Source organism: Scylla paramamosain, chromosome 24 (genome assembly GCF_035594125.1).
Source record: "Scylla paramamosain isolate STU-SP2022 chromosome 24, ASM3559412v1, whole genome shotgun sequence".
Lineage (NCBI taxonomy): Eukaryota > Metazoa > Arthropoda > Malacostraca > Decapoda > Portunidae > Scylla > Scylla paramamosain.
The window spans coordinates 660,001-687,500 of record NC_087174.1 but is presented as its reverse complement, the minus strand read 5'-3'; the positions used below and the strand labels follow the sequence as shown (position 1 = coordinate 687,500).

Below are 27,500 nucleotides of genomic sequence, written 5' to 3'. Positions count from 1 at the left end.
TTAGAAATGCGAGAACGCCTCAGTTTTCAAGCCACTCTGCATGATAATTGGAAAGTGGCACCTTGATTGCTTATATAACGCTCCGGGTAATCATAAAGAAGGTTTCTGTTATTGTGGGGTGATATGTACCTGGTGACTGACGTGGAGCGTGTAACATGTTGCTGGTTGACGTGTTATTCCTGTATTCAGTGACTTAGCCTCGCCCTGCACGGTGCTGGGAGGGCGTGCTGCTCGGGATTCACAAAGGAACTAGTGTGAAGTAAACATTCAAACCAAATAGCTAAGAAATTATTATAGAATATTTTCTTGGGATTATCTGAACATGTTACTGTTGTTGTTGTTACCGCCACCACCACCACCACCATCACCACCACCACCATCACCGCCACTACCACCATTTTTCGCATCCTGGACTAAGACAAGGCAGCACACTCGAGGGCAACAAGCGAGCGGCGCACCCCTTCATCACGTCAACCCACGAGACACACCAATTGTCTCGTTGTTGTGCTAGTTACGTCGGCGCTGCTTCGCGATGTAGGATGATTAAAGCTACAGCCTCTTGAATCAGTGGCTTCCCTTTACTATTATGCAATGAAGCAAGGCTGAAGCAAGACAAGTTCACGTGAAGTATTTAGTATTTGTAGTAGCAGTAGCAGTAGTTGTTGTAGTAATAGTTATAACCGTTACGTCCTTAACATATTGTCATATTTGTTGGCGATTTTAAGGTGATGCAGTTATAGGATAGTGTGGATGATTTCGATTTCCTTATATCAGATAGACAGAAAAGAGATACAGAATCACACGAAAAAAAAAAAAACATTCATACTCTTGAGGGAAGAGAACGAAAAAACCAGCAAACATATTGTTGTAACTCTCATCATCCTTACACACACACACACACACACACACACACACACACACACACACACACCGCCATCCCGCACATCGTCCTGCCCAATCAAGGGTCGGTGGAGAGGTGAAGAGCCGCAGTGCACAACAAGGGAAGCGAGTGAGAGGGAGGCAACGAGAGGCAGGGCGAGGAGAGGAGAGGAGAGGAGTGACCTGAAGCAAAACGGTTCGAGGTCTGGCAGAAATCATGTGTGAGAGAAATATGTACCAGAGAGAGAGAGAGAGAGAGAGAGAGAGAGAGAGAGAGAGAGAGAGAGAGAGATTAACCTGCTGTGGCTTGGAATAGACGTTCAGCCTTCAGATATAAGTGAAGATTATGAAGATTTGGGGACAGTGTTTATCCTGCGGCGAAATAATAAAGGCTGATGATGATAATGGCAAGAAAGTAGAAAAAGTCCTGACCTACATTCCTTAACAGATACCTATGTCATGCTCCTGTACCCTCCATACTAATCTAGTGGTATATTGACAGGCACAGGGAGCTGACGGAACTGTTGCCAGAGTACAGGAGCTAATACCCATCTCCTTGCTGAGGCAGGTGAGACACGTAATTAACTGTTGAAACACCTGTCACTCATTGCACCTGTCAGCCGCTGATGTATTTCACCGAACAACATCCTCGCTGTCTGTCTATCTGTCTGTCCCTGTCACACACACACACACACACACACACACACACACACACACACACACACACACACACACACACACACACACACACACACACACACGCACACACACACACACACAAACACACACACACACACACACACACACGCGAGGAGGCAGAGCGAGAGGGGAAGCGTGCAGCAAACGTTACGGGGACATTTCGTGGAGTAGTTATGACGGTCTCTTGAACATAACATGAGAGTTGCAGCTTGTTATCATGAATGTGTGTGTGTGTGAGTGTATGTGTGTACTGAGAGAGAGAGAGAGAGAGAGAGAGAGAGAGAGAGAGAGAGAGAGAGAGAGAGAGAGAGAGAGAGAGAGAGAGAGAGAGAGAGAGAGAGAGAGAGAGAGAGTGTTTGGAAGAGGAGCGGGGAGGGGTAGTAACGGGTATAGATAAAAATGGAGCGATATGGACAGGGGAGATGAATGACGAAGTGCACTCCTGTGACAGGAAGGAGAAAATGAGTAAAGTGAACAACCTCCTCTCTCTCTCTCTCTCTCTCTCTCTCACTCTCTCTCTCTCTCTCTCTCTCTCTCTCTCTCTCTCTCTCTCTCTCTCTCTCTCTCTCTGGGATTCCTATTTTTCCACAATATTTCTCCCGGTGACTTGTGTACGTCATGTTCACTTCAGTCTCCTTTCTTCCAGGTCTGGACGTACAGGCGGCACCAGACACACCACTCAGCCGTCCACACTTTCAGCAGCTGTTGGTGAATGAGTCTCGGGGGTGACATCCGCAGGAGCTAACTGTGGTAAGTGAAAGAAAATATGGACCTAATTTGTTTTGGTAGATAGTGGATAACCCAACGCAGGCTCGCTGATAAAAGGGAGAGGAAGTAAAAACAGCGAACGTGTCTCGGCTTTTTGTGATGGTTGGTTAAGGGGAAAGAGGAGTAGACTGGTCTGATTATGATAGAAGAAGGAGACTTTTTAAATTCAGAGTGGCAAAATTGTCTCAGATGAGTCTTGAGATGAGTCTTAGATGAGATGAGTCTTAGATGAGTCTTAAGATGAGAGAAATGACTTCCTAGGTAAAGGCAGAACGAGTAGATTTATGTATAAGTAGAAGACTTTGAACTAGGGTAGGAGTAGATTCTTTAGGAGTAGACTTTGAATCACCGTAGACGTAGACTTAAATTATGATATGGGTAGACTCTTAAGTCTCCTCACATTATGCAAGTGAAGGCCCCGAGGATGCTCCTGTTCCTGGCGGCACGTTAGATGAAGTCCCCGCTGATTAATTCATACCCTGAAAGATTTTTCGTGAGAAGTTTGAATTGTGTTTACGTCGTCATAAAGTGCTTATCAGGAGGATCACGGACAAATTATGGTTTCCCGAAACTTTACCGACACTTTAATGAACTTCTGGTCACTTGACATCCCTCGGTGTATAATATAAGGGACAGGAACAGGATAGAACCTCCAACTGACGGCTTGATTCATTACGGGCCGCGGCGAGAAAAATGAGTACGCCATTCCAAAGTTACTTCAAGATGCCTCCTCCTCCTCCTCCTCCTCCTCCTCCTCCTCCTCCTCCTCCTCCTCCTCCTCCTCCTCCTCCTCCTCCTTCTTTTCCCCCTCGTTTTCGTCCCGCTCCTCGTCCTCATCACTGTTTCCATCGTGCGTAATCGAATAAAGTAACAAAAGAGTGTCGGGGGAGGTGCTGGTGCTCTGGTAATAAAGGTTCTGGCGAGCTAATGGCTGAGTACGTGTTTGGAAAGGACCACACGACCACCAGCGTTCGGAAACAACACGTATGCCACCCGCACAATAATCTTACATTATGGTACTTTTAATCTGATTAGTATTCAATTTCTCCTCCACGTCTGGAAACGCCGGTGCCAGGGCAGTAAAGGTCTCGTCTCCAGGGCTGCCAGCGCCCGTCGTGCCAACTGCTCGGTGCGGCAGTTTGTCGTGGAACGCAAGTTACGTGTGCTGGTCTGAGGTAAGTGTCTGTACTTTGAAGAATGGGAAGTCCCTTATCTTCCTTCTGTTTGTTTGTTTGTTTGTTTTTTTTTTTTTTTTTTTTGGAGTAAATTGACATAGATATGAATTTGATGTAAAAATACTAATGGATCAATAGACAGAGAGGAGGACTAGTAGAACAAATGAGTCAGTAAACAAATCAATAATATAGATACATAAATAACTTGCACCACCGAACTGAAAGTAGCAAGTCAAGAAAGCGCGTGGATACATAACCACCTCATGCCACCAGAAATAAAAACAGCAATTAGTAAGCGGTAGACACATTACCACCTCGCACTGACAAGAATAACAACAACACTAATAATGCCAATAACAACGCGGCTCACCAACTAGCAGCAAATCTTCTCTCCCCAAACAGCTATCTCTCACAGCAGCTGTCGCTCTCCCCCTCCCAGCTGTTCCCGGGTGATTCCAAACATCTGTGAGCGCGGAGTACTGCCAAGTGACGGGTTGAAATGCCTGGCAGCTTCTCCATCCCCTTTGGTCGTATTTCCTTAAGTTCCCATCAGTTCAAAGAAACACAAACACTCCAGCCGGTTATACTCAAGGGAAGAATTTCTGAGATAATCGATTCCTTCGGCTTTGGTTATTAGTTTCTCTTGATATATATGCAAATAAAAAATCTGGCTACAAATGGATGGGTCTCTTGGCTGATGACATATTGAATTGAACGTATTTTTTTCTTATAGTCAGACAGAAAGGGAGGAAGGCAGGGGAGTGAAGGGGACTCGTGTAATCATTGCTTCCCGATAGATGCTTCTCAGGCCACGCTCAAATGTGTACAGATAATCAGTGAAGTTCCGAGACTTCTGGGCCGACTTTCATTTTTCTTTCATTTATTTGTTATTTTATTGATCTTCGTGTGTGTTTGTTAGAGTGGGAGAGAGAGAGAGAGAGAGAGAGAGAGAGAGAGAGAGAGAGAGAGAGAGAGAGAGAGAGAGAGAGAGAGAGAGAGAGAGAGAGGTTGTCTTGGGAAAAAAAAAAGCTTTTATGATTACCCGACATTTTCAATTTCTTTCACGCATTTCATTCGTAAAAGTCGGATGCGCTGCGGCATTTTTTCTAGTCTCCACACGAAAAGTCGGGCAAAGACTCAATTAATTTCCCACAGAGGCTGCTTCCTCGGCGGCAGTGGAAACTAACATTGCACTGAGGAATGGCGCACTATGTTACCATTTATTCCCGTGGTCCAGTTTTTATATTTCTTTTATGTTTTTCCTCCACTCAATTCCTTCATCGTTTATTGCAAAGTGTTTTCTTGGCGGCCTCCTCCCTCGTTTTTCCCTCCTTTACTCTAATGGAGACCCAGATGGACGCAGCCTCTCCATGTCTCTTTCCTCTTCGGTTTCTTTCCCACTAACCTCTTTTTCTTTTTACGTTCGATCAGCGGGCGGCGAGTGGTCGTGGTGATCAGGCATTACGTTCCTAGTGTTATTTTGTCATCTCCCGGGACGCGACGCCTGAAGGGGCAGCGAAAGGTGTTCGCGAATAGGAAGCGTCGCGGAACTGGTCGGTGAATGTTTGTGGTCAGGTCAGGTGTCTGGGGAAGGCGATATGAGGTTGTTGCTGAGGGTCACCTTGGGAGTCGTTAGGCACAGTCGTCGAATAAATAACCCGTGTGATTCTCGCCTGTGCTTCTCGTGGAGTGGGTCGTTACTTTGACTGATGAAGGAGCGTCTCCCACCCGCCCGCTCTCGCCCGCTCTATTTCATCCACGCCAAGCACCGCAGGGCCTCGCCTCCCTTCACCTTCCGCCACCACTTGGTCACTCCGTCACCCCTTTCTCGCCTCACTCGCTCAGCTGTCACAGATCTGCACGACTATTTGTAATGTTGCGTAATGTTGTCTTACTGCACACCAGTGTGTGTGTGTTTGTGTTCTTCTGTGGACTTTTCATGAAAGATTTCAAATGCTGCTTCTCCCTCTCGCAGTTTTCAGCCGTAAAACGCAGTAAAAGATGCTTGAAAGGAATTCTAGTTTTAGCGCATAAAAGAAAAGAAAGGCAGGAAGAGAAAATGTGTTGTGTAGCTATTTAAATTTTATCTGCGTCTTTCAGATTGTGGTGGTTGCTCGTAATCTGGTCTCCGTATTCCGCTGACCCATTACCCCATTGTGCAGACTCCCAGTGTTGCCTTTCTCTCGTCACATTCATCCAACAACTTCTAAGAGGTGCACGAAAATTCATATTAACTACCTCCCGGCTTGGCGCCCCGAACTGGACGTGGTGTCGGTGGTGACGCCAGAGACAGAGTGTAAAGGTCTCACTTCACAGCCGTGGAGATGGGTAAGAGGTGAGGATAATGTTAAACTGCAGGGAAAAAGAATTCAATAAATTATCTGGAAATTAAAATATATAGTTTAATTTTTGAGAGAAAAACGACATGCGCAAATTCTCTCTCTCTCTCTCTCTCTCTCTCTCTCTCTCTCTCTCTCTCTCTCTCTCTCTCTCTCTCTCTCTCTCTCTCTCTCTCTCTCTCTCTCTCTCCGGCAGAATGTTTTAAGTCCTTTTGAGTGAAGGTCACCCATAATTAGAAATTATTAGATTTTTCCAATCACATTAAAAATATAGTGATTCGTAACTCATTTGCTATATAGCTTCGCTTCTCGATCTCATTTACGTTTATGTACGAATGGAGAGGCGCAATATGAAAACGGTGCTTTGATGCCAGTAATGGAGGGAGTGAGTGGCGACGCCAAAATACTAATAATCCCTGCGCAGACCATCGCCGCACCTCGCCATGTAAGACAGCGCGGCGCTGTTTGTGTGGCTGTGTGTGTGTGTGTGTGTGTGTGTGTGTTTTATACTGAAACACACACACACACACACACACACACATATATATATATATATATATATATATATATATATATATATATATATATATATATATATATATATATATATATATATATATATATATATATATATATATATATATATATATATATATATATATATATATATATATATATATATATATATATATATATACAGTATATAGTTATCCGCTTTGATCAAAGGAAGGGCATCAGTCCGAAGCACTAATCACGGTCGATGCTCCAATAAACTTTCCTCTGATGGTCTCTTATCCACGCATTAACATAAATTAAGCTCCACTGCACGAGAAACAGAGTAGATGGTCCAACTTTTCCAGGCGTCAGCGAAGCCTCAATCCAGACTAAGCAACACCTGAGTCCTGTCCAATCAACTAATTGAACTCTGCCGGGCCCCTGTCAGGCAGGTCGCTTCCACCACTTGAGCGGCCGAACTAGACGACCTGCAGCCCGGGGCCTGCAGTGCTCCACCGCGGCGGTAAATTTGCTCTATTAGTCTTGCCTCCGATTTTTTATAGAGGGAAAAGAAAACATGACGTGAAAGCTAGCTTTTTTCTTTCTTTTTCTTTCCCCTTTAAAATTTTTTTGCGAAAGCCTCGTGTGGCGGCAACCTTTGGGTGGAAAGGGGCAGACTTTGGTGCGACTTGGAGTAATTACCAAAATCTTGGTGGTTGACGTCCAAGTGTAGCTCGAGTGTCCAAGTGTAGGGGATGTGTAGTGGCGGTGGTGCCCAGGTGTATGGTGCCCTTTAAGTGTCCCAGGTCAGGTGTCCAAGGAGGAAGGCTACAGATGGAGACTCCAGAAGTTTTTTGTTTCGTAATTTACCTCCACTAATGAGGTTTCCCCTTCGAGGCCTCTTTGTCTCAATTATTTTTACCATGGCTCAGTGTTTTCTTTTCCGGGCGCCTCCACAGTCTTTCTTCACTGCGCGTGGCCTCAGCGTGATCCTTTGTTGCCAGATTATTCATTTTTATTCCCTTCCCTCTCTGTCTTCCTTTAGGTCATTCATATACCCTGACACACAAACTAAAGAAAGACTACAAGCATTATGAAGGATGGTAGTGGATAGAAGCGGTAATATTGAGAGCCACTGGAACCCTGGAACCCTGATCAGTGCTGACGGTGGTAGAGATTGACGCAGAACGTAACTTTTTTTTTATTTAACCTTGAAAGAATAAAAAGGAAGGTTGTAGAATTCTGGCCACCATTCACTCGAGGTATCAGGAATAAGAAAGTACAGTGGACGTGGGTGACTGAGTGCTGAGTTATGTCTTGTTGTTTTTCTTGACCCCACCACCCAGAGACAAGGGCGCCACGTCACTGAAAGCCTCGCGCTCTCTATAGGAACCAATGTGGTACGTAATTTTTCTTTCTACATCGTCTTACTGAAGTTTCTTTTCGTTTGTGTGTCTGGTTTGGTGTGTGTGTGTGTGTTTTGTTTGTATTTCATCTCTCTCTCTCTCTCTCTCTCTCTCTCTCTCTCTCTCTCTCTCTCTCTCTCTCTCTCTCTCTCTCTCTCTCTCTCTCTCTCTCTCTCTCTCTCCGATGGTCTGTCCTCCGATGCGTCCATCCTCACCCATTATCTACAACGAAAGAACCTCATTTCTGTTAGTCTTAGTTACGCAAACTTCTTCCCACTAACCTTATTATATCTACTTTTTCTTCCTCTCTCTCTCTCTCTCTCTCTCTCTCTCTCTCTCTCTCTCTCTCTCTCTCTCTCTCTCTCTCTCTCTCTCTCTCTCTCTTGCCCTTCTTTGCTGGTGTAATTGCGTTATGGAGAAGTAGATGTTTTTCTTTCCCTTCCTCGGGTGCAACAGGGTGTGTAAGAGTGCGTTGGTGATGGCGGTGCAGCATGTGGCGAGAGATTTTTTTACTTTTTTTTTTTTTTTTTTTTTTTTTCTTCGTGACGGTAATGTCTCTTATTCCAGTAAATGTTTGTGGATGCTTCTTGCCTCGTCTTGTCTCTATTGCGTGGTCTGCTAGGTGTGTGTATTGATGTGAAAGGGAGCAGTACAAGGCACTCTGAGTCTTCTCTCTCTTTTACGTGATGTCAGTGATGGCATGGGAGGAACGGAGGAGTGAAGCTATTGATACTCCCCCTGACGTGTCTTGCGATCTGAGTATTCCAGCGCCAAAGTAACCAGTCAACTAATCAAACAATCAGTCGTAATCCCTCACACCAAATCGAGGACAGGATGCTACATGACTGTGGGAGAGGGCAGGGGGTGGACAGGAGGTGGACATGGTCAGGCAGACATACAGTTATGCAGGAGAACGTGTAAGAGAAAATGAAAATATATATCGTGTTTATTAGTTCCCCAGCACTGGTGGAATTTGACGTTGAGGAGTAAACGCTTGCTGGCACCAGAAGCATGACTGATTGTCTTCCTCCTCCTCCTCCTCCTCTTCCTCCTGCGACGTGGTATCTTTAATGCACACGCTTTGATCTTTCAGTGTATGCTCTTACTTTCTGACGTTAATTTCTCTCTCTCTCTCTCTCTCTCTCTCTCTCTCTCTCTCTCTCTCTCTCTCTCTCTCTCTCTCTCTCTCTCTCTCTCTCTCTCTCTCTCTCTGCCAGTTAGTTCAATATTTCAGCAGGACAATTAGGCTTCCCAGGCCGGAGTGTCGGAACAGAAGGCTATTTCTTATGCATAACTTCGGTGGTATTAAGGTTTTCGATTTTGTTTGTGTGAGAGAGATAGAGAAAGAGAGTTGTCTTTATCTCTGTTTATATATTCACTGATTTATTTTGTTATTATTACCATTTTATTATTCAGTTTTGTGTTCATAAAGCTTCCGGTTAGTGAAAGGTTACATCGGTGCTACATTAACATGCTTCGCTTCCCAAAACTGTAAAGGGGGTTGATTGAGTGATATCTAGTGTACGACGTATTAATTATTGTTACTGTTATTATTATTGTTATTATTATTATTATTATTATTATTATTATTATTATTATTTTTTATTATTATTATTATTATTATTATTATTATTATTATCATTATTATTATTATTATTATTGTTATTATTATTGTTATTATTATTATCATTATTGTTGTTGTTGTTGTTGTTGTTGTTGTTGTTGTTGTTGTTATTATTATTATTATTATTATTATTATTGTTGTTGTTGTTGTTGTTATTATTACTATTATTATTATTATCATTATTATTATTATTATTATTATTGTTGTTGTTACGAGTATTATTATGATTATGATGATGGTAATGGGACGATCTCTGTGTGTGTGTGTGTGTGTGTGTGTGTGTGTGTGTATGTTTGTGAGAGAGCTCAGGTTTGATCTGTCCCAAAAGAAAATACTAAAAAAAAACAAAAATAGTTCAAAGTTTGGTGTGTTTATGTACATAGGAACTGAAACTGTAAACTGTGTGTCCATTAATTATTGTAAAGCATGGCGTTGTACTAAACTCGAGTTAAGTGATCATGGTTGATGCAGGAAATGTATTGCCAGTAGTGCTTTTAGGGCAGGGATGGGCTGATGACGGCAAGCTGGGACGCCACTTCCTTTCATATCTTATCTTCCTCTATTTCATTCTTTTTTCTTTCTGTCTTTCTATCTTCCTTTTCTTTATGTCTTTCTCCCTCTCTTTTTTCTTTCTTTCCTTTTTTTTATCATTCTTTCGCCTTAAGTCCATAATACCCGTTTTCTGTTCACATGTACATGAATAATACGTTTGTAAGATTTCCTGGAGGCTTCGATTCTCCTTTTGCTCTTTTCTTTTTGCTTTTTCGTTTACCTGTTTTCTCTAATATCACCTGCATGACTTCTGCCTCTCCGTTTTATTTCTAGAAACGATGAAAGGAAGTTAAAAAATAAGCACGTGGATGTGAATGAATTGCTTAAATGAGAGGCGAAGTTTTTCCTGCAGTGCCTCATCGTAGCACAGCCTTTCCGGACAACACGCGGCAGGATTCCAGAAAACTGTCTGCTTTTTGTTTCCGAGGCTTTTGTTCCGCGGGGAAAGTTAAGAGGGAAAGGTAAGAGCGGAGGCTGCAGGTCAAACGTGAAGCAAAGTATAGGAAGGATACGTTCAATACACACACACACACACACACACACACACACACACACACACACAACACACACACACACACACACACACACACACACACACACACACACACACACACACACACACACACACACACACACACACACACACACACACACAATAAAGCAACACAAAGCCCAGGGTTATGTTATATCTGGGTTTGACCTCCGTTGTCAAGGCGAATACCTGCACTTTTATAAGACTGTCTGTCCATGGAAGGAAAGTAAGAAAAAAGAAGGTTTGCTGCTCTATCCAGACTGGAGGTTGAGGTCTTTTAATGTGGTAAGACCTTACATGAATGCCCTGACTCGTATTGCATATAACATCCTAGCAACACAGCCTGGCAGTATTATGGCATGATGTAAAATGTATCAAGTCCATTAAGTCTGGAAAACATTCTTTAACTGGAATGATAAAGAAAGGCGTGCACTCATTTTGTATTCATTTCCAGACATTAATTTAATCTAGCTTTCTTTACAGTTGAATATTATAATGTGTTGTTCACCCGTCTGACATTTCACGTTCAGCGATGTAGCAGCGCTGTGCCGCATAACAGTACGTCTCCGTTGCCTCTGCTTAATTTCCTGACTGAACATTGCTTGTTTTGGGTGAGCACCTTTAAAGACGAGCGTTTTAGCAACTTTATGTCTTCCAAATTTATTCTCACAAAAAAAAAAAATGAATGACAAAAAGTAACAGAAAGAAAAACGAAGTGGTAAGTTTAGCAAGAGCAGTTTGTATATTTGTTTTCATTTCACTAGAGTCTGTTGTCGGGAGGTGGAGCCAGTGACTGGACACACACACACACACAGAGAGAGAGAGAGAGAGAGAGAGAGAGAGAGAGAGAGAGAGAGAGAGAGAGAGAGAGAGATTAATGTCTGTAACAAAGCCATTATCGTCACCTCGGAGATCCATAAGTAAGTGGCGGTGAGTGCCGGCTGTCGGTACAGCTTTGTGAATAAAGAAGAAACATTAGCGAAGGAAATACATGACATTATAATCCTACAAAAAGCACACCGCTCATCGGATAATCATAGAGAGCATACTGGAACAGAGCGGACTTGAGCGGGTGTGGAATCGTGAGTACGCAACCTTTGTATATATAATCCTGCCTCTTAGACTACCGAGTGACGCCGAGAGGAAAGGTGAATCGATATAGATGAGACTCTTAAAGACTCGACTGTCAAAGCAGAGAGGTGAGAAGCTGTTGAGCACTGAGCGAGGTGGCTATGAAATGGTAGTTAAACTGAGATGGTAGGAGGGAGACAGGTGGGGTGGGGGATGCGCCAGAGGAACGTATTCAGAAACGCTTCGCTCTCTCATCACGAGTATATTCAAAAGCCACCAGTCTGTATGATTAACTGTGTGTTTCTCCTCTTAATAATGTAGAAACGTTGTTAATCTGTCACTAGAGCCGTAAAAAATCACTTGAAAACTCGTGTAACTTCAACTTTGTAGTGGAGGTGCGGCGCAGGAGTGTTTCAGGGTATGGGTCCGAGTCCTGCTTGAGTGGCTTTGATGGATGAGTGTTGGGAATATTTAGAGGAGGGTGGAATATTTAGTTTCATCTCCAATCATGTGTGTTGGTAATGATACACTCTTAGATGGAATGTACTAGTGCTAAGTCCTTTTATTTATATTATCGGCTTCTCATCCTCCGCAGTGCAGTGCTCAGCAGTTGTGTGATCAGAGAAAACCTCGTGCAGCTGCCATCCACTGCAGCATAGAAAGAAGACGGGAGGAGTGTAGTGGTGGGACATATGCCTTCGTTTTATCTGTTAAAATCATGCACATGATTTGTGAATTTCATGAACTGATAACTAACAGACATACTGAACGAGAAACAAGGAAAGGTAGATCCTGAATTGCATTTGTTTGTCTGTATAATGGAGGTTGTCAATTCCATGTCAGCAACTCTTGTACCGCCGCCCACGTGACATCACTGGGTGGCTGTCAGTCCTGACTCCTGAGCGTGGGAGTGAGGCGCTTGCTCGTCCATGTAGATGAAATGGAGGACAACGACCATAAGTTCATCACGAAAGCATCGTCACCAAAAATCTGAGGTATGAAAGACGAACACCAACATGAACAGAGTTTTGAGAAATGCTTGAAATGAGTGACACCTTGAATGAGGCAGGAAATGAGGACGTGTTCCCTGACTGAGCTGCTTGGGGACAGGCGTAATCGCCTTTTCTCTCAGGAGCACAATACATTTACAACATTATAATCTTCTCAGTAGTTAGTCAGTAATTCACCAATGTTCTCGGAACTTAATGACGACTATCAAGGATCTTTTATAACAAAGCCGCCTCCGCCTTCCCAGCCTCCCCGCCCCCATCTTGCGTCATGCGCCTCATTGCCCTCTGCAGTTTCCGGAGTTTTCCTCCAATAACTTATTAGTATTTTTCTTACTTTACGTTTGCTTCAAGACTATTGTAGAGCATTTATTAGTCATGAAACATTTGTTCTTTTAGTTACTTTCCTTAAGGTCAAGACAACCTCCTCAGCCTTCCTTCCTTCCGGGACACAAGCACCTGCCGTCCAGGCCGCGCGGAGCATGAAGGGCCCTGCGGCGGACAGGCCACCAGGGAGAGGAGGAGGCTCGGTAAGAAGCCTCTCCTGTTGGTTTATTGCTTAACTTTTGCTGGTTTGACGTGCGCGAAATATATTGGCGGCCACAGCGAAAACTTGGGCTTGGTGGTTGATGCAGCCAGCGGGCGGCTTACCTGCCTCAGCCACACAATACATGAAGTCAACTAACAGTATTAGGTTCTTGGAGTTAACCGGTTTCCGATTAGATAGATTGATTATTGAAATGTAACTCCCTATCGTTTCGTACATGTATAGACTCATCGACCTTAACGGCAGGCATGAAAATATTCGTCCGTACAGCGTTCGTCCCGGTGGCGACAACACTGCTTCCCTGCCTCGTATTGTCTGCTGTCGTCGTGGGTAACGGACAGCTGATTTGTCTCTGCGCTGCGCCTTACACGCCGCGTGAAGTCATTGACAACAAATGGTACGATCTTAGTGTATCCTTGTCTGTTTCTGCTAGTATCAACACACTTCTATTATAGTTTTACAGCAGTACTGTTATAAAGCACATCACGCTGGCGGTTGTATTATCGTGTTCTTTCGCTCCCCACACCAGCTCTCCCCGCCGTCCCCTTTCCACAATCACTTCCGCCTTCACCGTCACCCCTTCACTAACAAAATACCGCTACCCTTAGTTGCATGCTGATAAAGACGATAAAAAAATATATATAATGACGGTATTTCGCTTTCACTTTTATTATTCTTTGTCAGTCCCCGGATGAACAAACCAGCTACCTCGCGACCTGCACCAGTGTGTCTATACAGTGCACAGGAGAAAACTATTTGTGTATGTGAATTACAGATGACCGGCTAGACTCCCTGCCCTGACGTGGTTGATCTGATAGTTAAAAGTGAAATTCTAGTTTCAGATTAAAGATTTAACATGTGCTGATGCACCACTGACTGCACGTTTCAAATAACTTTCAGAAAGCATTCAAACTAAAAGATAAATAGAAACACAAATGTTATATATTAGTATTGCTTTCAGTTGTTCTTATTTGTATTTTTCAACATTTCCGTCTTCGTACTCTACTCTGCACTAGGAACTCACCCATCAGGTCACGAGTCCTCCAGGCTGCCTGATTGATGCATTACCATGTGATGGCCAAAACCGTCACATATCACCAAGTTTTCAGTGTCTGTCGTTGCACTGCCAGTATAAATCATGTCATAATAGCCTTGCGCCTTCGCTAAATCTCTCTTCCTGTTAAACACATGTTAACTTTTGATATTGCGAAAAGTATTGGAATTCTACAGTGTTTACGTACTCCAGGTAACAATGCAAACGTGAGGTAACAAAGTGAATCACGCAAGTGTGACGAGAAATGCTTATGATTTACAGGTTGTCTGGTTCTTCTTAACGTGACAAATATGAAAAATTACACCTGTTTGCGGGAAAAGAGCAAACTCGTTAGTGTGAACGGCCGGACGAAGAGTAGTAGATGGGACGCTATTTATTTGAAGTCAATAGCGGCATTATGTAGCTTTAAAACCCACATCCAATTTTATATTCATGTTATTAATGGTGATGACAGACGCAGGTGTGTGTGTTCTAGGGGCCGATAATGAGAGGCGCACCCAGGTAATCTAAGAGTAATTGCTCAATTTAAAGTTGGGCGATACTTTAAGTCGATGGCGAGATTCTTGTTCCCGCTCCTTTCACTCCTAGCAGAGAGAGAGAGAGAGAGAGAGAGAGAGAGAGAGAGAGAGAGAGAGAGAGAGAGAAACACGATTCCCATGCCTCATTTCTTTTCAGGCTATCAAATTCTCTCTCTCTCTCTCTCTCTCTCTCTCTCTCTCTCTCTCTCTCTCTCTCTCTCTCTCTCTCTCTCTCTCTCTCTCTCTTTCCAAAACCATATCTCCCTCGTCTTTTCGCAGCTCGCTTTTCTCTCCTTTTCTCCTCCATCTGGAAAAGCTCTCCCTCATTTTTAAAATCAACACTCTTCTTATAATATTGAGGCGTGGGCCCGTCTGATTATTGCGGTCGAGATCTGCGGCGGGGAAAATTATGTGTGGTTTTGGAAAAGGAAGAGGAGGAGGAGATGGCGGTAGTGGTGGTGGTGGTGGTGGTGGCGGCGGTGGTGGTGGTGGTGGAATAAAAGGTTCCGAGTGCGTCTAATGGCTAACCAATGTCGATATTTTTGGTATTCTTTCTCGCTTGTAAATTTTTCTTCTTATTAAATGTTACTTCTCTATATTTTCATAGCAGTTCGTTTGTTCAGCGGGATAATTCTCTCTCTCTCTCTCTCTCTCTCTCTCTCTCTCTCTCTCTCTCTCTCTCTCTCTCTCTCTCTCTCTCTCTCTCTCTCTCTCTCTCTCTAACACCGTCAATGCTCTCGCACCTTGCCCTTGCCTCCTCACGTTCCTCGTTAAGCCCCTTGACAAAAAGCCCCTCATTACACGTACTAAATGCTTCGCTCTTGCTTCTGGAAGGGGAGAAAATTTTATCGTCATGAAACAACCTCTTCATTCAACCGTTTCGACTTCGTTTGACTTCTTATTGCTAATGTTTCTGAATTTTACAAGAATTAATTGTATTGTTTTGTGTTTATGATTCATTTTCTTTTGTATGGACTTGTGTTTGTTAAGATTCTATCGAATGCTTTTAGTTTAATAATTCAAATGTGGACGTTAATTTGTTTCCACTTCTTGCATATTTCCCTTTCGTTCTGCAATATATCTTTTCCTCTTTCTGGTTGAACTGAAATGATGTTCTATTTTAAAACATTTTTGAAGATCGCTCTTTTTTTTTTCCGGTGGACTCTCTCTCCTTTGTCCTCGTGTTTCCCTCTTCGCCTTTCCACAAATGTGCTCTTTTTCCTGTTTTTATTTCTCTTTAGCTGTTCAACTGTTCTCCTCACGCCATTCCCTCCCAGAACACATAAATAATCTTGTAGACTTTCATCCCTGCCTAGTCCCAGCCTCCTGCCTTGCCTCTCCCTCTCTCCCTTCTGTGTCTCGGCCATCACGCCCTCCCCGCTCCCTCCAGTGTCCCAGCCTTCCCGCTTCGCCGTAGAAACGAACTTAATATTTTATAAAGGGCGCGTGTACCTCGAACTAGCGAAGAAAGGGGGTCGTCGAGGCAGACACTCCCTTTCTCCCTTCTTCCTTCCCTCTTTCAATCACACTCGCTCCTCTATTCTCCCTCCCTCGCCCTGTGTCATTGAAGAGGGAAATATGAGGCGGGGTGAGGGAGAGAATGAGAGAAGGAAGAGTGTGGGGGAGATTGAGAGAAGGAAGAGGGAGAAAGTGAGAGAAGGAAGATTGTAGAAAGAGTTGAATAAGCATTACAGTCCTGCCAAAGAAATAAAAAGGGCTCCTGAACACCCAATCATGAAGAATCTGCTTCCTCATTGGTTCTTTCTCAAGTTGGAAACGTAACGGCGGCGGCTGCGGGTTGCGTCAGATTAAGTGGCGCGAGATGGACGTATTTCATTAAGCTTTTGATCGGCCTGTTTGGCGTGCGTTCCGTCTGCTACCGAGATGTGCCGGGTTGCCAAGCTGCGTGATCAATATGTAGAGACATCCAAGATTCGAGGTGAGGGGCCCCGCGCAGTTCCCTGGAGTACCCACGGCGGGCCATGAATATTTCAGCGGCGGCCCGGCAGTAAAGAGAAATGGGGGAGAAGTGGAGGGATTAAGGGAAGGAGGGAGCGAAGGAGGGGGCTTTGAGAGGTGGCCAACTTTGTGATGAGTCTTGGAGCCTGAGTGTGTGGGACGAGGGTCTAATGGGGGTCTGCGGAAGAGGAGGAGGACCACTGAGGGCTTACAGTAGTTAGGGGTTTCAGGGAAGGCTGAGGAAGGACGAGGCCAATGAAGGTTCGGGGCGGGGAAGGAAGGGGTATAGGATGTGTGTTTGAGATGGGGGAGAGCTGGGCACTGAGGAGGCAACAGAGGGTGTCGGGTGGAGGGAGGGAAGGCTTAGAGTGGCTAACGAGGGCAGGAAGAGGGCAAGGAGGGTCTGGAATAGAGGAAGGAGAGGCACAGAGGAGCTAATGGGATCTATGAGCGGAGGAGGAAGGGAGGAAGGAAGGGGGGCATTGAGTATGGCGGCTTGAGGATATGTCTTTACTTGCTGACAGACATCAAACGTTAGCTTACGTGACACTGCGTATGTGTTTGTGTGTGTGTGTGTGTATGTCGCTTATACCACATGATGATCCATAGCAAAACTAGCATCATCGTCATCATACATACATACAGACATACTCATACATACAAGTCACAGCTATCAGGAACAAGACACACAACTGTACAATTTTCCTGACATTTCTTTCCCTTCACCGCTCTCCAACTTTACTACGCTTCTTTCTCTGCCATTCTCGCACTCTTGTAGCGTCATGGGCTATTTCTGGAACCGCAATACCCGATATTATAACACCTGATTAGTGTTTGGTTAGCCAGTGCTGCACCGATATATCATTTGTTCAGGAAAATTGTTAGTCAGTCCGGTATCGCTAAATTGTTAAGTTTTGCTGCTCTGGGAAGTTGCCAAAATGTACGTGCGTGAAATGTATGGACGTGAAGTGTATGAGAAGTATGCACGGGTACGTTAAGTATTGCTTTGCTGGACACTGAAGTGGTTTTGGTTTGGTGCACTTCATGTCACGTGATCACATACAAGCGTGTTAGTTCCATCGTGAAAATTACTGCGAGAAAATGTATAACTCAGCTTGTATATTTGTGTCTCTGAACCTGCAAATCAAATTACGTTACCTGCCATACCTTTGATGAATTTACCTTCTGCATGTGCGTCACCAAAATTGATTTATTTCGAAACATTTAGTCCGCTGTCACCCGATTTTTTCCCTCCTCAAACTGGATTAAAGTCGTCCTGTATTGTTTTTAAATTTTATTCGGCGCTGATGGAATGAACTTCGTTGTCCTGCTGATAACCGGTTCCACTTCATTACCGACCTTAATGAGAATAATGAGGAGCGGAATTGCACAGTATATTCCAAATGATGTCTTAATAGTGTCATTGTTCCGTGATTTATTTGGGCATTGCAAAAATGTATAAAGGCTTGAGTGCAGAAGTACTCATTTTAGTATTTCAATCTCACTGGATTCTTAGAAATAAATGGTGATTTTTACGAATATTCTTATAACAAATTTTGGCAATTTTATTCCTGAAAACTTGCTTGCTTGAAATGTTTGTGACATAAATGTGTATTTGCTTCAGAGAGCTAGTCAGAAAGGCGACCAGATTTAAAACTTGTATGGCATTTTATTTCTGATGTGATTATACATAAATATTTGACAGAACTACCATGAACTATCAAAATGTTGTAATAGCTCAATGCTCCTCCCACAGGATGCCTGTCACCGCCGACACGACTGGAAAAATGTCAGACTTACACTGTACAATAATTGAAAGTTTGCACGTGCACGCAACAGGAAATGACCGAAGGAACTACATTGTTCCATAAATTAAGAAGAGACGCTTCCGAGCCAAGAAGGGACCTGCAGAGCATCCCATCTGGGCCCGCCCGCCGCCCTAAACCCCGGCGGCCACAAGAGGGGCGTGTGGGGTCCGTTGGAAGTGTGACGTCGAGACACACCGGGGCCGTCACGGTGGGGCATCCTGGGAGGCTCGCTTGTTGCCAGGATGGTCAGATCGCCCTTAATATGGCGCCCTGCCACTGTGCCGGCCCCTTCCACCACCACCACCACCACCACCTCCTCCTCCTCCTCCTCCTCTTCCTTCGTAATTATCTACTCAGCGGATAAATACTTAGCCATTGCAATACAAGGTTAGTAGATAATTAGTTCTTGTTGTTGTTGTTGTTGTTGTTGTTGTTGTTGTTGTTGTTTTCACCTGGTGCTTGTGTTGTAATAATGTTGATGATACGTAATACTAGTTGTTATTATTATTATAAAATATAATTATGGGTATGAACTAACGTTGTTATTGTTAATTACTCGCGTATACTGATTCGGCCGTAATAATGTCCCGCACAGATGCCAGTGCCAGTGATGCCTGTTGTGCCTGGCTGACTTACCTGTATTACCATTAATAATACGCCATGATCGCCACGCCCTACACTGTCATTATACGCGCTTCTTTGAGGCTCAACAGTATAATTATGTATAGTCCTTACTGATAAAAGAAAATAGAAAGCAGTAGTGACGTTTATTTAGCTGAATTTTATGGATATTGAATCACTTAGACAATACCTCCTTCTACTGGTGTTTCTTGCCTTTTATCACATCCTCAGTCAAATCTCAGTCCCATCCATTTCCAAGAGGACAGCCCCGCGCGAGGGATTGGAGTGGGTGGTAGAGTCTCCCCCTCTCTCAAAAGTGCCACGCTGTTCCTATTAGCCAAGCATCCAGTGTCCTCTGCTTAATTATCATCATGCATAATTTGCCTTGTTATGTATTCATTAAGCGCCTGGCTGGAATAATTCGGCGCACGTTAGATATGACAGCAGAGAGCGGGAGTTCCATGTTTTCAGAATTATTTGTCTGATGGTTGGGCGGACGTGCGGGGCGGGACGGACCGGCGGGCGCGCATCATCTTCAAAACTTGCGTATTTTTTTGGTCCGTGTCCCTGCTGGTAGTGGTGGTGATGGTGGTGGTAGTGGTTGTGGTGGTGGTGGTGGTGGTGGTGGTGGAAGTGGGAGGGGAAAGGAGGGAATGTTTAGGTTGGGAGGGTAAGGGTAGGAAATGTTTATAAATCGACTATATGGCTCTACTTTTACTACTATTCCTGCTGCTGCTGCTGCTGCTGCTGCTACTGCTACTACTACCTGGACTTAAGATAACCCATTGGAAATTCAGAGACCATATTCCTTGCATAAAGATCCCATAGATGGAGCATTATGGGCGGGGGAGAGGATAAAAACCACATTTTGATACATCAAGAAACCATTCTTGCTGGAGGTTTGATAGCATTCAGCCTGTTCCTAAAACGAGTGACCTCTCTAATGCCTTAAACTACCGTTCTGTTGTATTAATTTCCTGCCTCTCTAAAGTTTTTAAATCTACCCTCAAAAGAAAGATTCATAAACATCTATCACTTCACAACGTTCTATCTGATCGCCAGTATAACGGGTTCAAGCTTGAAAAATTTAGGTTTAGGAAGGAGATAGGAAAAAATTGCTTCTCAAATAGAGTGGTAGTTGAGTGGAATGGACTTAGTAATCATGTAGTTAGTGCTAGGACACTAGAGAGCTTTAAGAGAAGATTAGACAAGTTTATGGATGGGGATAGCAGATGGAAATAGGTAGGTGTGTTTCATACAGGGACTGCCACGTGTAAGCCTGGTCGCTTCTTGCAGCTTCCCTTATTTCTTATGTTCTTATGTTCTTATGTTCAGTATGGGTTCCGTCATTGCCGCTCTACTGGTAAATATAACAAGACTTACTCGTTAATGTTTGCCTTTATACTTGCCTCGGGTCGTAACATTATTGGTGCTGCACGAGTCTTCATTGTGTTGATATTCTTTCCTCTTCTTTCCTCTCTCGTCCTCATCCTCCCCGCCCCGTGTCCTCACTCCGCCGCTATCCCTGCGCCATATGCGGCCCTAACGATGTCACTTTGTTGTTTCATCGTCACGGGTTCACGCTTCACTGGGTCCCTGCGTGGGGGGAAGGCTGCAGGCCTCCATCTGAGGGTGCATAATGCTTGCATGTGAAAATGGAACTGCATAATTTGTGACTGAAGGGCCGCCGTGCACCTGTCCACTTCCCTTCCGGAATTCCCCAAGATTAGTTCAGAGAGAGAGAGAGAGAGAGAGAGAGAGAGAGAGAGAGAGAGAGAGAGAGAGAGAGAGAGATTGGATAACAACTCGACGGGTCTCTCTCTCTTTCTCTCTCTCTCTCTCTCTCTCTCTCTCTCTCTCTCTCTCTCTCTCTCTCTCTCTCTCTCTCTCTCTCTCTCTCTCTCTCTCTCTCTCTCTCTCTCTCTCTCTCACACACACACACACACACACACCATAAAAAATTGTTCAGTTTAACATTTCTATATTCACAAAATTAAGTTAATACAGTATAAGTGAAAAGCTCTTACAACTTCACCATCGAGGAGAATGTTTCACTTTATAATAATTCTGATTTTCCTCGACCAGTATGTTGAAAGTGTATTACTCAAGTGCGGGAAGGGGAGAATACTTGTCTGTCTGTCTGTCTGTGTGTGTGCGTGTGCAGGTGCGTGTGTGTGTGTGTGTGTGTGTGTGTGTGTGTGTGTGTGTGTGTGTGTGTGTGTGTGAGGGAATGAACGCCAAAGGAGGGACATCTGTGACGGTATTTCAACGAGCATCCGAGGAGGGTGTATTAGCTGGGATACCAGTTCTTCTCTCGGGACTGTTCCCTCCAGTGTAATGACAGACCCTGGTTGAGGCAGAAATCCCATTATGATGACCACGGTGTTCCCTCGCTTCCTCCTTCCTCCCCTCTCAACGCCCTCTGCCTGCACTCCAGAAGGCAGGCAGAGACGCGTCCACATGAATCACCATCGTGCTCATAAAAAAAAAAAAAAAGTGAAAGCTGCAGTAGAAATGTAACGAGGAGGGTGAGAAGCAAACGAAAATAAGAGAGAGAGAGAGAGAGAGAGAGAGGAGAGAGAGAGAGAGAGAGAGAGAGAGAGAGAGAGAGAGAGAGAGAGAGAGAGAGAGAGAGAGAGAGAGAGATAGTGCATCAGGAACGAGGAGAATTGCTAGAAAAATAAGAGAGTGGTCAGGGGCGTGTGAGGGAGATAATGTGTAATTTAGAGACGTGACAGCACGGGGAAAAAAGGGTGAAATTCGGCTGGAAAGGAGGCAAAACCTGTGAGTTTGATCAGGAGGGAGAGTCCAGAAAATGTGTGACGGAGTGATTTCAGAGGAGAGGAGGAAAGGAAGAGGAAAGTGAGAGCAAGAGAAACAGGAAGAGAAATATAATGTTCAGTTAGTGAGGAGTTTTGGAAGGTAATGATGAAGGGGGCTTTGGTTTCAGAAGTACGGTGAGGAGGAATGGAAAGGAGGAGAAGGAGGGTGAAGTTGAGAGGGGACATCTGTCGGGGAGGGAAGCGGGGCACGAACCAAGGACGGGGCGAGATGAGGAGTCACTCAGCCGTTAAATTGAAAAGTGTCTTCTGTACTGCCTTGACATATTGCTCGTGTCTCGACCCTCAGTTTCTTCCCTTCATCTTTGTCATCCTTATTTCAGCCTCTCTTATCATTTTGGCCTTTTTTTCCTTCTGTTTCCTATTCATAATCCTTCACTTGACTGAGTTTCATTTTTTTTTTTTCGATGTATCAGTCTGGAATATAGATTCTCTCTCTCTCTCTCTCTCTCTCTCTCTCTCTCTCTCTCTCTCTCTCTCTCTCTCTCTCTCTCTCTCTCTCTCTCTCTCTCTCTCTCTCTCTCTCTCTCTCTCTCTCTCTCTCTCTCTCTCTCTCTCTCTCTCTCTCTCTCCTCGCGTGCGTGTGTATCTTTCCAAATGAAGTCTGTTTTGACTCCTTATTTTATCTTGCACCAGCTTCCCTTCGTCCTCCCGCCAGCGTCCCTCTCTCAGGAGCCTCGCGTTCTTTTCACTCCCTCATTCCTGCACACAATCCTTCCCTCCACCGGGGTAAACCTGTCACATCCACCTGCTCTTCCTTCCTCTTTACTCTTACTTCTTTCCTCCTCCTCCTACTCCTCCTCCTCCCTCCTCCTCCTCCTCCTCCTCCTCCTCCTCCTCCTCCTCCTCCTCCTTCTCTACAGTGGAGGTCTATTTGCTTCTAGCCAATCAGATTTAAGGTAAATTTTTGGCCATCCCACCCACGTTTACCTTCACAATTTTACCTTTGCTCGGCCCTGCATGTATAATATATTGGTTTTCTCCGAGTTCGGATATTATATGCTTCCCCGCTCCTATTTCAAGGTTACCGAGAGCTGAAGATATATATTGCTAACTGTGTGTGTGAGAAAGAGAGAGAGAGAGAGAGAGAGAGAGAGAGAGAGAGAGAGAGAGAGAGAGAGAGAGAGAGAGAGAGAGTGGAGCCAATACCGACAAGTTCTTAATTATATACCTGGCAGCCACTCACTCACCTGTCTGCCTCATCTGTTACATGTTTCTCCTGATTCTCATTATCTATATTAACAGCTCACATGTCACTGTCTCGTGTGTGTCAGGTTCCATGGGCTTCCTTTTGCTGAAAATCCTTACCCTGAGAGTGTATTTCATCCACTTTCCTTCGTTCCTGCCTTTCTTATCTGTGCCCTGAGATGATCCCTCTACTTACACTCTTAAATGTCAAAACTGTCTGTTCTTCCCTCGTTTTCTTCCTCCCTATGTAAGAACTGGTACTCTCTCTGTTTCTCGCTCACCAGTATTTCACTCTTCCTCACATCCTTCCCTTTTCCTCGTCTTCTTTGCTGCTTCTCTTCTTCCTTTGCTTCATTCCTCTCCTTTCCTATCCTGGTTTCCCCATGCGGACTCCTTAGTCTTAGTCAATCTCGTATTTTTCTCCGCCTCACGTCGGTTATGCGCCTGTCCACATCTGGTGCAATCTTCCGCCACTTTGTCCGTGTCTCCTTCCTCCCGGGCAGTCGGTCCCTTCCGTCGTCGATGTCGTCGCAACGAACAAACAACATCACAAGCTTCACACAAAACCCTCACAAGACCTTAATGATGGCAATTTACTCGACGTTTCCCGCTGAAATGAGGCTAATCACAAGGGTCAAGGAAAAACACAAGTCCCTTTCCATCAAAGCCAAGTCGCTCTCATTATGGTATTTGGAGGGAGAAGACAGCGGGGTCTCTTCCTTCCCCTTGGCCTCCTGCAAGTGGGGTAGGGACATACAGGGAGTACCGAGGCGTCCTTCAACCCTCGTCCCCGTGCGTTTGTGTGTCCAGGTGGATGAGTGTGTGTGGATGTGTGTGTAAGGAAGTACAAAATAATGTAAAAAGGATAATTTATGATCTCAGTTTCCCGCATCATCCTTAAAAAATTAGGTTTACACACACACACACACACACACACACACACACACACACACACACACACACACACACACACACACACACACACTGCTTCCATCTCTCCATCTCATCACCGCTTGTGCGTGCGCGTAAGTGCTCCCTTTTTTATACTTTATAGAAAACGCAGTGTATATATTCCCAGGGAGCTAAAAATAGGGAAAAAAATAACTACAGGAAATGATATATGTGTATTTACAGGGGACCAAACTTTTAGAGAAAACGAGATGTGTATATATTTCCTGGGGGCTGTTTTGTGATAATGGGTGTTCCGTTTTCTTTCATGATGGACAGGGATTTAGGGACTCGCGGCAGGGGGGACTCATTAAATTGTGTGTTTAATATGAAAAAAAATTACTAAAGAGAGACAAAGATTATGACTTTGCAGGTTAATACGTCAGCTATTAATAGAAGAGCTTAATTAGCATGTTATTAAGATGTAATTCGCCATCCGTGGTTATTTCCTCATCTCTAATTGACAACACGAATGACCATGACAAACAGTGTGTGTGTGTGTGTGTGTGTGTGTGTGTGTGTGTGTGTGTGTGTGTGTGTGTGTGTGTGTGTGTGTGTGTGTGAATGCTTTTCCCGTAAAAAAAGTGTAATGTTAAAAATACACTAACGCGACATGAAATATGAAGAAAATTAGACAGGAAAAGCTTATTAAAAACTGTATTCTTAGTAGTTTGCAATGCGTTTATTTACAAATGTATCATATAGTGTTAATCTATTAGTTTTTTTTAGGATGAACACACACACACCACACACACACACACACACACACACACACACACACACACACACACACACACACACACACACACACACACACCTAATATTATGATTTACGGCAACATTCTCGTAATCCACGGCAATGAATAACAAACTGAAAACCACTACGTCATATACAGAGAGCAAACACACTTTAATGATATTTAGACACGCATACCCTGTGTGTAAGGATTTACAGGCAATGCTGCGGCGGATGGAGAAGCTTGATGGAGGGGCGGAGTGTAATGTAATTGTTTAGTGCCAGGAAGACGGCGAAGAAAACTCCAATCACGGGAACAAGAGGAGGACATGAAGAGGGACGAGAGAGAGAGAGAGAGAGAGAGAGAGAGAGAGAGAGAGAGAGAGAGAGAGAGAGAGAGAGAGAGAGACGTGAATAAGTTAGTGGAACCTTCGATCAGGGCAAGTGAGTGGTTTCAGATGGAAAATTAAGGAAATAGGGAGTTCATTATGTGGTGATTAAGAAGATAATTAGTGGTAATTAGTTTCCGCAGCTCAGTGCGAGTCGGTAATTATGTAGTGGCTGTTGTGAATAGTTTTTATTTATATCCCCGCACATTTTTTTTTTTTTTATAAGTTGTGAATTATTTCCGCTACCCTGATATTACTAGGTTTCTTTTTTTTTTTGTAACTAATAGTAGAAGTACAAAAAGAGCAGGAAGTCAAAGATTATGGAGGAGAAGGTTGAACAGATCATTAAGGTAGAAAAGGTAGAGAGGAAGACGGTTGCCAGTATTGCCAGTAGAAATACAAAACGAGAAAGAGGAAGAACCCGATTAAAATTAGCGAGAAGTCATGAATCGAAGTGTCCGTGGGTGGATGTGAGTGCGGTGAATATGATGGATTGGTTGAGTGGATGGGTGGATGTGGCTGAGTAAGTAGTGGATGGGATGTTGAACGTCATATTGGTGTGTGTTGATCCACATGCTGCCTTCACGAAACCTGTAGTCCAGATATCTGAGTCTAGAGACATTTATGGGACCAAGTGGTTTGGGTACCAAGTGTCTGGAGTACCAAACGTCCTCAAGCTTACTTGCACCTAGGCCGATCTATCTAGAGGATTATCTAACTTGAGACCTGTATGACACAAGTACCATCCGCCCTAGTACCAAGTGACTGTAATCTTCTTAGAATAGAATTGACTCCCCTCTGTTCCTGGCGCCTCCCTCGCGTCTAATCCCCGCTGAGTGACACGATTAAGACGACGAGAGCGAGACATTGGCCGCAGTCAAGACTCCTCCTGAGGTTTTCTCCCAGCCTTGCGTGAACGTTGAGGCTTACAAGGTAATCTCATGAGAGAGAGAGAGAGAGAGAGAGAGAGAGAGAGAGAGAGAGAGAGAGAGAGAGAGAGAGAGAGAGAGAGAGAGAGAGAATATTAAAGATGAGGTGACCCTTTATGTTGTGAAGAAAATGTTTTAAGTAACGTGTTTTATTATACCAGTTTCGTCTTTCCTGTGCAGCTCTTATCCCCCCATCCCCACCTCTCTCTCTCTCTCTCTCTCTCTCTCTCTCTCTCTCTCTCTCTCTCTCTCTCTCTCTCTCTCTCTCTCTCTCTCTCTCTCTCTCTCATCCTGTTACCGCACAAGTGCTTATCGCTTTCTCTTCTACATCTCCCCTCTTCATCATTTTGTCTTCATCACTCCTCCCTGTGTAATCTCTTCACACATCGCAATTTCCTCCTGTCCCCCTCCTCTTCCATCTCCTCTCCTCTCCTTTAATTTTCTCCGTTATCTTCCTGTTACTTCCCTTTTCCCCTCCACTCTCTTTATCTTCATCTCTCTGATGTTAGTCTTTAGATATAGTGATGGTGTGATGGTGATGGTGATGGTGGTGGTGGTGATTCGAATGGGTTATCTGTACTGGGCAAAGAAAATGTTGATTGTTCTCTGTTAATTTATTCACTTTAATATTTGTGGATCTGGAATATTATCTACGGAATGTGCTAAAATGAGAGATTTTTCTGCATGGTAGGGAGAAATATAATTCTTACAAAAAATAAGGTCACGGTTCTTTGTTACCTATTCTGTTTACCATTTGTTAATAAGGAATACATACAGTTTGCAGAAATTTTTATCTTATTTTATTTTATTTTACTTTTTTTTTTATTTTTATGAAAGCTTTCAATGCCGAGCAAGATCATTTTTTGTACTGTGTCAATTACAGGCTGCGGTTCTCATGCGTGGTGTTGAAAAACGAGGAAAAAAAGGGAAATTTAATCAGCACTCTTTCGAAAGTGAATGAAGTGATTACACCAGAACCCCGCCTGCTCGTTGGGAATATTTTGCGTTATTGGCTGTGCTGCTCCGGCGTGAGATGCTACACACACACACACACACACACACACACACACACACACACACACACACACACACACACACACACACACACACACACACACACACACACATGCGCACATATGCACACACCTTGCATATGTTTGTTTATTCGTTCGTTCAGCAACTGTGTGTGTGTGTGTGTGTGTGTGTGTGTGTGTGTGTGTGGCGAGCGTTTTCATTTACCATTGTATTACGTAAATGAAGGTTTGTGGTTGTGATTCTCTCTCTCTCTCTCTCTCTCTCTCTCTCTCTCTCTCTCTCTCTCTCTCTCTCTCTCTCTCTCTCTCTCTCTCTCTCTCATTTCCATGTGTATTGCAGGTTATTTGCACACTTCCTCCATTTATTGCTACCAGCTCGCTC

The 27,500-nt window shown here is 44.1% G+C and overlaps 1 long non-coding RNA gene across 3 annotated transcripts in view; it reads left to right on the top strand.

Moving 5' to 3' along the window:
* The first annotated feature begins 11,484 nt into the window (after positions 1-11,484).
* The window catches only part of LOC135112552 (uncharacterized), a 39,799-nt gene continuing 23,783 nt past the window's right edge, over positions 11,485-27,500 (top strand). The window contains exons 1-3 of one of the 3 annotated variants that reach the window (XR_010274446.1): positions 11,488-13,077; positions 18,382-18,820; positions 19,029-19,427. This is a non-coding gene — a long non-coding RNA (uncharacterized LOC135112552). Of the gene's footprint in view, positions 13,078-18,381; positions 18,821-19,028; positions 19,428-27,500 lie in introns of those variants that run through there. The other 2 variants (XR_010274447.1, XR_010274448.1) reach the window with 2 other exon arrangements.